This window comes from Myxine glutinosa, chromosome 1 (assembly GCF_964187855.1).
Source record: "Myxine glutinosa chromosome 1, kmMyxGlut1.1, whole genome shotgun sequence".
NCBI lineage: Eukaryota > Metazoa > Chordata > Myxini > Myxiniformes > Myxinidae > Myxine > Myxine glutinosa.
The window spans coordinates 40,061,985-40,077,175 of NC_136261.1; the positions used below are offsets into that span (position 1 = coordinate 40,061,985).

General features: G+C 43.7%; 1 protein-coding gene across 1 annotated transcript in view; it reads left to right on the plus strand.

Annotated features, from left to right (window-relative positions):
* PAH (phenylalanine hydroxylase) overlaps positions 1-11,425 on the plus strand; it is a 264,258-nt gene extending 252,833 nt beyond the window's left edge. The window contains exon 14 of the mRNA XM_068109782.2: positions 7,438-11,425. The gene's annotated coding sequence lies outside the window, so the exon portion shown is untranslated. The remainder of the gene's footprint in view (positions 1-7,437) is intronic.
* Positions 11,426-15,191: the final 3,766 nt, after the last annotated feature.

A 15,191-nucleotide genomic window follows, 5' to 3' on the forward strand; every position in this document is an offset into this window, starting at 1 on the left:
TTTTTAAGTTACAGATTCTGATGAAATAGTGGTAGTTTACGTGTTCTCTGACCAAATTGATTAATAATCATTTAATTTTTTTATGATTATTATTTATTTATTTTCATTATTAATCATTTATTTATTTTCTTTCTCATTTGGCCAATATCTCAGGCACCTTTTGAGCTGGGAAGCTAATATTTGGACATGAATGACCAATTGATGTGGCTATTGTACACCGCTCCTTTCCTATGCCATCTCCAGGCATTGCAAATCGTCATTGCCGGGCACCGAAGGGGGCTCGGCAGTGACGCACGCTGAAAGAGAATACTCAGTTTTCACTCTGGTTGTTTGTTTGTTTGTTTGTTGTACACCACTCCTTTCCTATGCCATCTCCAGGCATTGCAAATCGTCATTGCTGGGCACCGAAGGGGGCTCAGCAGTGACGCACGCTGAAAGAGAGTACTCAGTTTTCACTCTGGTTGTTTGTTTTCTTGCTTTCTTGCTTGTTTGTCCAGGCGATATCTCAGCCATCCTTTGAGCGAGGAAGCTGAAATTTCGGCACAATAGTGAGCAAGTCCTTTTTCAAAAAGGATATTTTTTGTTTTTTGATTAATCAATTAATTGAGGAGTTATTGAATTATTAGCGATTAATTAAGTACTTATTTAATTAATTAAATTTCCTTTCTCTTCTGACCATTAACTCAGGCACCTTTTGAGTTAGGAAGCTGATATTTGGACATGCCAATGACCAGGTGATTTGCCTACAAAGGCTATTTTTGATTTATTAATTAATCAATTAATCAATTAATCAATTAATTATTTAATTATTTGATTAATGACAAAAAACTTTTCTTTTTTTTAAAGTTACAGATTCTGATGAAATGGTGGTGGTTTATGTGTTCTCTGACCGAATTGATTAATAATTTAATTTTTTTATGATTATTATTTATTTATTTTCATTATTAATCATTTATTTGTCTTCTTTCTCATTTGGCCAATATCTCAGGCACCTTTTGAGCTCAGAAGCTAATATTTGGACATGAGTGACCAAGTGATGTGGCTATCAAGGATATTTTTGATTTATTGATTAATCATTTAATCGATTAATTAATTATTGATTAATTGATTAATTATTGATTAATCAATTAATTATTTAATTTTTTATTATTGACTTATTTAATTACATTTCTAAAAGATATATCTTCGGATGAAGCACTTGTGGTTTAGTTATGCTATTAGCCAATTGATTAAGAAAATATTTTGTGATAATCTTTTATTGATTTTAATTATACAATTAATCAATCAATTAGTGTACACGTCTCCCTCCCAATGCCACCTCTATGAGCTCCACTGCAGTATTGCCGGGCGCCAGAGGCGCCCCGGCAATGCCGCGCTGCAGCATATTTAATTATTTGGCATGGGGGCGGTGTACTTTGAATGTATCTGTACTTGTTGTACACCGCTCCTTTCCTATGCCATCTCCAGGCATTGCAAATCGTCATTGCCGGGCACCAAAGGGGGCTCGGCAGTGACGCACGCTGAAAGAGAGTACTCAGTTTTCACTCTGGTTTCTTGTTTGTTTGTTGTACACCGCACCTTTCCTATGCCATCTCCAGGCATTGCAAATCGTCATTGCTGGGCACCGAAGGGGGCTCGGCAGTGACGCACGCTGAAAGAGAGTACTCAGTTTTCACTCTGGTTGTTTTCTTGTTTTCTTTCTTTCTTGGTTGTCCGGACGATATCTCAGCCATCCTTTGAGCTAGGAAGCTGAAATTTCGGCACAGTAGTGAGCAAGTCCTTTGTCAAATACGGTATTTTTTGTTTTTTGAATAATCAATTAATTGAGGAGTTATTTAATTATTAGCGTTTAATTAAGTACTTATTTAATTAATTAAATTTCATTTATCTTCTGACCATTATTAACTCAGGCACCTTTTGAGTTAGGAAGCTGATATTTGGACATGCCAATGACCAGGTGATTTGGCTGCAAAGGATATTTTTGATTTATTAATTAATCAATTAATCGATTAATTATTTAATTATTCGATTAATGCCAAAAAAAATTTTTTTTTTTAAGTTACAGATTCTGATGAAATAGTGGTAGTTTATGTGTTCTCTGACCAAATTGATTAATAATTTAATTTTTTTATGATTATTATTTATTTATTTTCATTATTAATCATTTATTTATTTTCTTTCTCATTTGGCCAATATCTCAGGCACCTTTTGAGCTGGGAAGCTAATATTTGGACATGAGTGACCAAGTGATGTGGCTATCAAGGATATTTTTGATTTATTGATTAATCATTTCATCTATTAAATATTTATTGATTAATCGATTAATTATTTATTGAGTAATCAATTAATTATTTAATTTTTTATAAATGACTTATTTAATTAAATTTCTAAAAGATACATCTTCGGATGAAGCACTACTGGTTTAGTTATGCGATTAGCCAATTGATTATGAAAATATTTTGTGATAATCTTTTATTGATTTTAATTATACAATTAATCAATCAATTAGTGTACACCTCTCCCTCCCAATGCAGCCTCAATGAGCTGCACTGCGGTATTGCCGGGCGCCGGAGGCGCCCCGGCAATGCCGCGCTGCAGCATATTTAATTATTTGGCATGGGGCGGTGTACTTTGAATGTATTTGTACTTGTTTTCTTTCTTGGTTGTCCGGACGATATCTCAGCCATCCTTTGAGCTAGGAAGCTGAAATTTCGGCACAGTAGTGAGCAAGTCCTTTGTCAAATACGGTATTTTTTGTTTTTTGAATAATCAATTAATTGAGGAGTTATTTAATTATTAGCGTTTAATTAAGTACTTATTTAATTAATTAAATTTCATTTATCTTCTGACCATTATTAACTCAGGCACCTTTTGAGTTAGGAAGCTGATATTTGGACATGCCAATGACCAGGTGATTTGGCTGCAAAGGATATTTTTGATTTATTAATTAATCAATTAATCGATTAATTATTTAATTATTCGATTAATGACAAAAAAATTTTTTTTTTTTAAGTTACAGATTCTGATGAAATAGTGGTAGTTTATGTGTTCTCTGACCAAATTGATTAATAATTTAATTTTTTTATGATTATTATTTATTTATTTTCATTATTAATCATTTATTTATTTTCTTTCTCATTTGGCCAATATCTCAGGCACCTTTTGAGCTGGGAAGCTAATATTTGGACATGAGTGACCAAGTGATGTGGCTATCAAGGATATTTTTGATTTATTGATTAATCATTTCATCTATTAAGTATTTATTGATTAATCGATTAATTATTTATTGAGTAATCAATTAATTATTTAATTTTTTATAAATGACTTATTTAATTAAATTTCTAAAAGATACATCTTCGGATGAAGCACTACTGGTTTAGTTATGCGATTAGCCAATTGATTATGAAAATATTTTGTGATAATCTTTTATTGATTTTAATTATACAATTAATCAATCAATTAGTGTACACCTCTCCCTCCCAATGCAGCCTCAATGAGCTGCACTGCGGTATTGCCGGGCGCCGGAGGCGCCCCGGCAATGCCGCGCTGCAGCATATTTAATTATTTGGCATGGGGCGGTGTACTTTGAATGTATGTGTACTTGTTTGTTTTCTTGTTTGTTGTACACCGCTCCTTTCCTATGCCATCTCCAGGCATTGCAAATCGTCATTGCTGGGCACCGAAGGGAGCTCGGCAGTGACGCACGCTGAAAGAGAGTACTCAGTTTTCACTCTGGTTGTTTGTTGTACACCGCTCCTTTCCTATGCCACCTCCAGGCATTGCAAATCGTCATTGCCGGGCACCGAAGGGGGCTCGGCAGTGACGCACGCTGAAAGAGAGTACTCAGTTTTCACTCTGGTTTCTTGTTTGTTTTCTTGTTTCCTTGGTTGTCCGGACGATATCTCAGCCATCCTTTGAGCTAGGAAGCTGAAATTTCGGCACAATAGTGAGCAAGTCCTTTGTCAAATACGGTATTTTTTGTTTTTTGAATAATCAATTAATTGAGGAGTTATTTAATTATTAGCGTTTAATTAAGTACTTATTTAATTAATTAAATTTCATTTATCTTCTGACCATTATTAACTCAGGCACCTTTTGAGTTAGGAAGCTGATATTTGGACATGCCAATGACCAGGTGATTTGGCTGCAAAGGATATTTTTGATTTATTAATTAATCAATTAATCGATTAATTATTTAATTATTCGATTAATGACCCCAAAAAAATTTTTTTTTAAGTTACAGATTCTGATGAAATAGTGGTAGTTTATGTGTTCTCTGACCAAATTGATTACCAATTTAATTTTTTTATGATTATTATTTATTTATTTTCATTATTAATCATTTATTTATTTTCTTTCTCATTTGGCCAATATCTCAGGCACCTTTTGAGCTGGGAAGCTAATATTTGGACATAAGTGACCAAGTGATGTGGCTATCAAGGATATTTTTGATTTATTGATTAATCATTTCATCTATTAATTATTTATTGATTAATCGATTAATTATTTATTGAGTAATCAATTAATTATTTAATTTTTTATAAATGACTTATTTAATTAAATTTCTAAAAGATACATCTTCGGATGAAGCACTAGTGGTTTAGTTATGCGATTAGCCAATTGATTATGAAAATATTTTGTGATAATCTTTTATTGATTTTAATTATACAATTAATCAATCAATTAGTGTACACCTCTCCCTCCCAATGCAGCCTCAATGAGCTGCACTGCGGTATTGCCGGGCGCCTGAGGCGCCCCGGCAATGCCGCGCTGCAGCATATTTAATTATTTGGCATGGGGCGGTGTACTTTGAATGTATGTGTACTTGTTTTCTTTCTTTTTTTCTTTCTTGTTTGTTTGTCCGGACGATATCTCAGCCATCCTTTGATCTAGGAAGCTGAAATTTCGGCACAATAGTGAGCAAGTCCTTTGTCAAAAACGACATTTTTTTTTTGATTAATCAATAAATTGAGGAGTTATTTAATTATTCACGATTAATTAAGTACTTATTTAATTAATCAAATTTCCTTTCTCTTCTGACCATTAACTCAGGCACCTTTTGAGTTAGGAAGCTGACATTTGGACATGCCAATGACCAGGTGATTTGGCTGCAAAGGATATTTTTGATTTATTACTTAATCAATTAATCGATTAATTATTTAATTATTCGATTAATGACAAAAAAATTTTTTTTTTTGAAGTTACAGATTCTGATGAAATAGTGGTAGTTTATGTGTTCTCTGACCAAATTGATTAATAATTTAATTTTTTTATGATTATTATTTATTTATTTTCATTATTAATCATTTATTTATTTTCTTTCTCTTTTGGCCAATATCTCAGGCACCTTTTGAGCTGGGAAGCTAATATTTGGACATGAGTGACCAAGTGATGTGGCTATCAAGGATATTTTTGATTTATTGATTAATCATTTCATCTATTAATTATTTATTGATTAATCGATTAATTATTTATTGAGTAATCAATTAATTATTTAATTTTTTCTAAATGACTTATTTAATTAAATTTCTAAAAGATACATCTTCGGATGAAGCACTAGTGGTTTAGTTATGCTATTAGCCAATTGATTATGAAAATATTTTGTGATAATCTTTTATTGATTTTAATTATACAATTAATCAATCAATTAGTGTACACCTCTCCCTCCCAATGCAGCCTCAATGAGGTGCACTGCGGTATTGCCGGGCGCCGGAGGCGCCCCGGCAATGCCGCGCTGCAGCATATTTAATTATTTGGCATGGGGCGGTGTACTTTGAATGTATGTGTACTTGTTTGTTTTCTTGTTTTATTGTTTGTTTGTCCGGACGATATCTCAGCCATCCTTTGAACTAGGAAGCTGAAATTTCGGCACAGTAGTGAGCAAGTCCTTTTTCAAAAAGTATATTTTTTGTTTTTTGAATAATCAATAAATTGAGGAGTTATTTAATTATTAGCGATTAATTAAGTACTTATTTAATTAATCAAATTTCCTTTCTCTTCTGACCATTAACTCAGGCACCTTTTGAGTTAGGAAGCTGATATTTGGACATGCCAATGACCAGGTGATTTGGCTGAAAAGGCTATTTTTGATTGAGTAATTAATCAATTAATGAATTAATCGATTAATTATTTAATTATTAGATTAATGACTAAATTTTTTATTTTTTTTTAGTTACAGATTCTGATGAAATGGTGGTGGTTTATGTGTTCTCTGACCGAATTGATTAATAATTTAATTTTTTTATGATTTTTATTTATTTATTTTCATTATTCATCATTTATTTATCTTTTCTCATTTGGCCAATATCTCAGGCACCTTTTGAGCTCAGGAGCTAATATTTGGACATGAGTGACCAAGTGATGTGGCTATCAAGGATATTTTTGATTTATTGATTAATCAATTAATCGATCAATTATTTAATTATTCGATTAATTACTAAAAAAAAAAAAAAGTCAGTTACAAATTCTGATGAAATGGTGGTGGTTGATGTGTTCTGTGACCGAATTGATTGATAATTTAATTTTTTCATGATTATTATTTATTTATTTTCATTATTAATCATTTATATAATTTCTTTCTCATTTGGCCAATATCTCAGGCACCTTTTGAGCTGGGAAGCTAATATTTGGACATGACAGTGACCAAGTGATGTCAAGGATATTTTTGATTTGTTGATTAATCATTTATTTTTGATTTAATGATTAATCATTTGATCGATTCATTATTTATTGATTAATCGATGAATTATTTATTGATTAATCAATTAATTTTTTAATTTTTTATTAATGACTTATTTAATTACATTTCTAAAAGATACATCTTCGGATGAAGCACTAGTGGTTTAGTTATGCGATTAGCCAATTGATTATGAAAATATTTTGTGATAATCTTTTATTGATTTTAATTATACAATTAATCAATCAATTAGTGTACACCTCTCCCTCCCAATGCAGCCTCAATGAGATGCACTGCAGTATTGCCGGGCGCCGGAGGCGCCCCGGCAATGCCGCGCTGTAGGATATTTAATTATTTGGCATGGGGGCGGTGTACTTTGAATGTATCTGTACTTGTTATTATCCTTTTTTTATTTTCTGTGTTTTCGATTATTGTGCTTGTATTGAATAGTATCTTCACCGACTGGCTTGTATTTTTATATTTTTGTAATAAAAAGTCTCTCTCTCTCTCTCTCTGTCTCTCTGTCTCTGTCTCTCTCTCTCTCTCTCTCTCTCTCTCCCTTCTGTCTGTCTCCCTTCTGTCTCCCTTCTGTCTCCCTTCTGTGTCCCTTCTGTCTCTCTCTCTCTCTCACTTTTCTCTTTCTCTCTCTATGTCTCGATCTGCCTCCCCCTGTCTCTCTCGCTCTGTCGCCCCCTCTCTCTCCCCTCCCTCTCTATCACATAAGCATGGTCATTTATACGATTCATTTTCCTTTCCCCTAGTGCGGTGGAGTCGACAAAATCTCACGAGCATTTACACCAGGACATTGCTCGACTGGCGATTACACAACACGTCAATATAGTATTACCCATCTCCGTCACAAAATTAAGAAATAATTTGCATCATGCATATCATTTAATGATGAAGATTGCAAATCATTTGTTCACCCATACATATGATTTCCGAGATATGAGTATATGATTTCATCGGTGCAGACATACTTATCGTTGCTTTTGAATAATATTTTGAAAACGTGACGCATCTCGATTTGTGATATTCTCCTGGATCTGCATAATTGTCAAATTGCCTCCGAATGTGAGCTTTTCTTTGTGTCAATTGAGATTATTGAGGCTAATATATATTTTCTCTCTATCTCTCTCTCTCTCTCTCTCTCTCTCTCTCTCTCGCTCTCTCTCTCTCTCTCTCTCTCTCTCTAAACCTTAGCCATCTATAGGGAAATTAAATAAATGCAATAATGCTTTATTGAGCTGCATGTATGAATTATTGCTGCCGGTGAGTACCCTGGTTAGAATAGGTACACCGTATCCCTGCGTGTCGTAAGAGGCGACAAAGAGGGTTGGCGTCAGGAAGGGCATCCAGCCATAAAAACATTGCCTCAAAAAGAGAACCATGACAATTACAACTACATATGGGCAGGGTACAGCCCGAAGTGGAGATCGGTTTCTGAGGTTTGGGACATGGAATGTAGGGACAATGACAGGGAGATCAGGAGAAGTGGTGGAAGTATTGGTCAGAAGAAGAGTGGACATATGTTGTGTGCAAGAGACGAGATGGAAGGGAAGTGGTGTGAGAATGGTGAAGGGTAGGCAGGGACAGAAATACAAGTTTGTGTGGCAAGGGTGCCCGGAGGGGGTGAATGGTATTGGTGTCCTGTTTTCTGAGGAGTTTGTAGACAGTGTGGTGAGTGTGACTAGAGTGAGTGATAGGTTGATGATGGTGAAAATGATGATTGGAAAGCTCTTGGTGAACGTCATCTCGGGATCTGCTCCGCAGGTTGGTCGGAGCGATGAAGAGAAGGACTAGTTCTGGTGTGCGATAGAGAAGCTGATGGAAAACGTGAAAGATGAGGAAGTTGTTGTGGTAGGAGGAGACCTAAATGGACATGTGGGAAGGAGTATGGATGGTTTTGAGGGAGTTCATGGGGGTTATGGATATGGTGTGAGAAATGGAGAAGGTGAAAGGATTTTGGAGTTTGCTGATGGAGCTGATTTGTAACACTCAGTTCCAGAAAGGGGATAATAAGCTTGTTACGTACACGTCAGGTGGGTCGACGACAACCGTTGACTTCCTGATGGTGCGTAGGCGAGATAGGGGGCACCTCCGGGACACAAAGGTGATCCCGGGGGAGGAGGCTGTTTCACAGCACGACTAGGTTGTCTGCGACATAAGGGTGAAAGGTGCGAGGAGAGCTCGGCGGGTGAAGTACCAACCGAGAATGAAGGTGTGGAGGTTGAAAGAGGTGACAGCAAGGAAGGCATTAAAAGAGAGGCTGAGTAGGGTAGAGGATGATGTGGTTGAGCTTGAATGTGGTTGGATGTCAATGAAAGATAGTCTGATGGGAGCCGTTGGTGAGGTATGTGGATGGACAAAAGGACCACCGAGGCACTCGGAAACATGGTGGTGGGATGATGAAGTTGGAAAGAGGATTGACGAGAAGAGGAAGAAGTTCAAGGAGTGGCAGAAAGCAAAGGGTACGGGAGCAGAAAAAGCAGAGCATGAAAGTTATAAGGCAGCCAAGAAGGCTGCAAAGAAAGAGGTAGCAAAGGCGCAGGAGGCACGTAGGAAAATGCTTGGAGAACGCTTGGATTCGGAAGAGGGTCAGAGAGCGGTATTCAGGATTGCAAAGCAGATAGCGAAAGAGAGGTGTGATGTGATGGGGGTGAATTGCTTGAAGGATGAAGTGGGACAAAGCGTTGTGGACCCAGATGGAATTAAAGGAAGATGGAAAAGATATATGGAAATGCTGTTGAATACAGAGAATAAATGGGATGGCAACATAGAGAGTAACCCAGTTTTAGGACCGGCAGAGAAGATAACTGAGAAGGAAGTTGAGGAAGCGATAAAAGCAATGAAGAGTAGAAAAGCGGGAGGGCCGACGGGAGTTGTGGGAGATATGTTGAAGGCAGCAGGAAGTTGGGGTGTGAAGAGAATAACAGAGATCTGTAATCTGGTGGTGAAAGAAGGCCGCATTCCAGTGGATTGGGAACTGAGTACCCTCGTCCCTCTATACAAGGGGAAAGGTGACCCTCTGGAGTGTGGCTCGTACTGAGCGATAAAGTTATTGGATCATGGAATGAAGGTATTGGAAAGGGTGTTGGAGAGGAGGATAAGGAAGAAGGTGAAGATCGACGAAATGCAGTTTTGATTTATGCCAGGAAGAGGAATGACAGACGTGCTCTTTATTGTGAGGCAGTTGCAGGAGAAGTACATGGAGAAGAGGAAGAAGTTGTTTCTTGGGTTTGTTGATCTGGAGAAAGCATTTGATAGGGTTCCACGCGAAGTATTGACATGGGCATTGAGGAAGTTAGAAGTGGAGGAATGGTTGATCAGAGTAGTGATGGCAATGTACAAACAGCGCACACAGCTGTAAGGACGAAGGACGGGAACAGTGGTGAGTTTGAGCTGAAGGTGGGAGTGCATCAGGGGTCGGTACTAAGTCCACTACTATTTGTAGCTGTGATGGAGGTGCTGGCTCAGAACGTAAAGGAGGGTTTACCATGGGAGTTGTTGTATGCAGATTATCTGGTGTTGATTGCGGAAAGTATGGATAGACTGAAGGAAAAGATGAACAAGTGGAAGGAATGTATGGAGCCAAAAGGTCTGAAGGTGAATATAGGAAAGACGAAGGTGATGGCAAGTGGTAAAGCATGTGGTGAGGTGGAAAGAACTGGGAAGTGGCCATGTGCTGGGAAGTGGCAGGAAGGGTGTCGGAGTGAACTCCATTCAATGTACAATGTGCGCTGAGTGGGTTCATCAAAAATGTAGCGGCCTGAGAGGGTCATTAACCAGTGTGGCAGCTACATTCAAGTGTAAGGTGTGCACAGAGGGAGCTGCAGATGGAGGAAATGTTGAGTTGGATCTTGGAGACGGCGTGAAGCTGGAAGGTGTGAAAACATTTTGCTACCTCGGAGACATGCTGAATGGAGAAGGTGGATCAGACTCGGCAATGGTTGCTAGAGTGAGATGTGCATGGAAGAAGTTTCGGGAACTGAGTGGCGTGCTGATGAGGAGGGGAGTGTCGTTGAAGCTGAAGGGAAAGGTGTATGCTGCATGTGTGAGAAGTGTTATGATTTATGGGAGCAAGACATGGGTCATGAATGTAGAGCAGCAACGAAGGCTGGAAAGGGTGGAAATGCGAATGGTTCGGTGGATGTGCGGAGTATCGTTGAGAGAGAGGAAGACAAATGATGAATTGCAAAAGATGATGGGAATAGAGCCTGTGATTGATGCTGTGAAGAGGAACAGGTTGAGATGGTTTGGTCATGTGTTGAGGAAGGATGAAAGTGACTGGTTGAGAAGAGTGATGGAAATGATTGTGGAAGGAAGTAGAGGATGGGGAAGACCGAGAAAGACTTGACTAAAGATGGTGGAAGAAGAAATGCGGGCAAGGGGGTTAACAAGGAGAGATGCAGAAAATAGGGCAAAATGGAGAAGATTGTCATGGGGACCGCAAAGCTAACCCCCGCTCTAGCAGGGAAAATGGCCTTAAAATGCATGTTGTTGTTGTTATTGTTGTATCTATGAATTATTGCATATACCGGTTAAATTGCGTGATTGTGCCTTTTAAAGTTTTCTGCCTGTCTGAACCGATTGCCATGATGTACCTGCAAGCCTGTATCGTGCTCAGGTGTGGAAGCATTTTCTCATGGTGGTTGTTCAACCAGGGTTCATATTCCATGCATATCCTCTGTTGATTTTTTTCATTGTGTGTCGATGTAATTAAATCAAGAGTACACTTATATTTAGTAACTTCCTTGTCCCACATGTGATTATTTGTCCAAGATCTACCATGAGCCTGAGATCAATGTTAAAAAAAGAAAAAGATTCTGATCAATATTAAATGTTCTTTTAGAAGGAACTTCATCGCAGCAAGAGGTCATTTGGTCCATGAATGCCTGCATTCAAACTACGATTGCCAACATAAAGTTGCTTTTTTCAGTGATCTATCCTTTTAAAATGCTGGGCATCAAGCAAGAAGCGGCACATACCACATTTTAAAGTTAGTATGACTCTGCTGGAATTCGAACCAGCGACTTCCCAGTCGGACGGGAGGGCGATATAACCACAACAGCAACAATTACATTACACTAGGGCTTAAAGAACCGCCCATCTGAATGCCGTGACGTCACCCAACACAACAAACATTTTAACAAAGTCCTGCACAAAAAAAAAAAAATTATCAAATGTTCGCAGGCTACAGGTCCGAAGGAGTTTTAAGGTGTCTCTGTCTGTCTACTAGTCCTAAGGTGCCAACATCGCCAGTTGACATTTTAAAACATCTTGGGACCACCTGGCATATCAGCCTTCACAAATATAAACAACTTCCCAACCAACACTTAAGGATTCCCCAAATTTGGAAACTAGGCAAAATAAATACCCTCCCGAACCCAAACAAAGAACCCACCAAAGAATCTTCCTGCATACCCACCAAAGGGGTCTCCACACATCCACAAAATAAAGTTTGGGCAATGCTTTCTTTTCAGACACCATAGTAGCTGGATGGGGCTCTTCTCCATTGCGATCGATGGTGGTAAAGCGCGGCGTTACGCGCGCTGCTTGTGAGCAAGGAGGAAGCGGACAAGCGGTAACATATAAACGTCTTTATTGTAAGACTACACTGTAACACTGAACTCCTCCGGGCTGGTCGCCCGGTGTATATCATGAGGCCACGCCTACCCCTCGGGCGTGGCCACCGCCCACTTGGTGCGTGGAATGATGTCACCACGCCAGTGGGCTTTTGTGTCCGCCACACGCGCCCCCCCAGAATTCCCGCGCACCTGGAGGGCCAGTTTGTGGGGCAGACGAATGACCCGGCCGAAGCGCCCCCTGGCGATCGGCGGCGTCCGGGGTGCAGGGATACCAGGTGGGATGCCCCTGGCTGCCCCTGGGATGGGTGCAGGACCGGGGGGCGCCGTGGCGGCGGGGCTGGGCGGTGCCGGGGGTCCGCCCGCAGGAGGGCGGCCCCGACGTGGGGGTCGGGCCACTGGCGGTGGATGGTCCACATCGAGGTGGGCCGGCTTGAGGCGGTCTACCGAAACGCGGTCAGGAGTACCGCCGATGTCCAGGGTGAAGTGCTTCGCCCCGGTCTCCAGCACGCGGAAAGGCCCGTCGTACGGGGGCCGCAGTGGTGTCTGATGGGCATCGTGGCGGACGAAGACGTACTCCGCCGTGCGAAGCTCCGGGGCGACGTGCGTCGGTGGGTGCCCGTGGCATGCCGTTGGCACCGGGGCGAACCTCTGGGCGGTCTCTTGCAGAGCGGAGCGCTGCTGTGCCACGGACCATGGTGCCGTGGAGTCGGGGAGGAACTCGCCCGGCACCCGCAGCGGTTGCCCGAAGACCAACTCCGCCGCGGATGCGCGCAGGTCCTCCTTGGGCGCCGTCCGGAGGCCCAGCAGGACCCAGGGGAGCCTGTCGACCCAGCCGCCGTCGCGGAGGGTGGCCCGGAGCGCGGCCTCCAATGAGCGGTGAAATCGCTCACACAGGCCGTTAGCCTGGGGGTGGTAGGCCGTGGTTCGGTGCAGCCGGACCCCGAGCCCCTGCGCAACCGCCCCCCAGAGCTCCGAGGTGAACTGGGGGCCGCGGTCAGATGAGATGTCTGAGGGGGCGCCGAACCGGGCGACCCAGGTGGCGATGAAAGCCTGCGCGACATCGGCCGCCGTTGTCGACGCCAAGGGCACGGCCTCCGGCCACCGGGTGGTGCGGTCCACCATGGTGAGGACGTGGGTGAAACCCCGCGAGGGGGGCAGAGGTCCCACCAGGTCCACGTGGACGTGGTCAAACCGGCGTTCCGGCACCGTGAACGGGGCCAACGGGGCCTGGGTGTGCCGGTGCACCTTGGCGCGCTGGCACGCGAGGCATGTCCTGGCCCAGCCGCGGACGGCCTTCCGGAGGCCATGCCAGACGAACTTGTCGGCGATCAGCCTTTGGGAGGCCCTCGCGCCTGGGTGGGACAGGCCGTGGATGGCGTCAAACACCTGGCGCTGCCAGCCCGCGGGCACAATGGGGCGAGGACGCCCGAGGGAGACGTCGCACAAGAGGGCCGCGCCCGCGCCGTCGAACGACACCTCGGTGACGCGGAGGCCCGTGACGGCGGTCCGCAAGGCCTGGACGTCGGGGTCAGTGGCCTGGTCCGCTGCCATCCGGGCATAGTCGATGCCGAGGTGGACTGCGTGGGCGACGGCCCGGGAAAGGCAATCTGCCACCGGGTTGTCCTTCCCCGCGACGTGCTGGATGTCCGTCGTGTACTCGGACACGGCCGAGAGGTGACGCTGCTGCCGGGCCGACCACGGCTCGGTGACCTTGCCCATCGCGAAGATCAGCGGCTTGTGGTCGACGAAGGCAGTGAACGCCCGGCCCTCGAGCAGATGGCGGAAGTGCCTGACCACCAAGTGAAGTCCGAGCAACTCGCGGTCGAAGGTACTGTAACGGCGTTCGGGCGGGCGAAGCTGCCGGCTAAAGAACGCCAGCGGTTGCCAAGCTCCACGCACCCATTGCTCGTGCACCGCGCCCACCGCGTAGTCCGAGGCATCGGTGGTGAGGGCGATCGGTGCATCGGGCGCCGGGTGCGCGAGCATGGTGGCGTTAGCCAAGGCGAGCTTCACGCCCGTGAACGCCGTGTCCATCTGCTCGGTCCAGGTAACGTCGCCTTTGCCCGGCTTACCTCGGAGAGCTTCGTGCAGGGGGCGCAGGAGCTGGGCGATACGGGGCAGGAACCGATGGTAAAAGTTCACCATGCCCAGGAACTCCTGCAGCCCTCTGATCGTGCGGGGGCGCGGAAACCCCTTCACCGCCTCCACCTTGGCCGGCAGGGGGACGGCTCCGTGCCTGGTGACACGGTGCCCCAGAAAATCGATTGTGGCGGCGCCGAACCGGCACTTTGCGGGGTTCACAATCAGGCCATGCTGGCCCAGGCGTTCGAAGAGCGTGCGGAGGTGGCGTAGGTGCTCTTCGCGGGACGCGCTGGCGACGAGGATATCGTCCAGGTAGACGTAGACAAAATCCAAGTCGCGCAGGACACTGTCCATCAGTCGCTGGAACGCCTGAGCCGCATTCTTCAGACCGAAGGGCATGCGCAGGAACTCGAAGAGTCCGAATGGCGTGATGACCGCCGTCTTCGGGACGTCCTCCGGCCTGACGGGGACCTGATGGTAGCCGCGTATGAGGTCCACCTTCGAGAAGAAGGACCTGCCCGCCAAACGGGCGGAAAAGTCCTGAATGTGGGGGACGGGGTAGCGGTCGGGAGTCGTGGCGTCATTGAGACGGCGATAGTCCCCGCACGGTCGCCATCCCCCGCCGGGCTTCGGCACGATGTGCAGCGGCGACGCCCAAGTGCTCTCTGAGCGCCGAACGATGCCGAGTCGCTCCAGGGTAGCGAACTCCGCTTTTGCCACCGCCAGCTTCGTCGGCTCGAGGCGGCGTGCCCGGGCGTAGACCGGTGGCCCGACGGTGGGGATGTGATGGGCCACCCCGTGCTTGACGGCCCCCGCCGAGAAGGTGGGCCGCGTGAGGGCCGGGA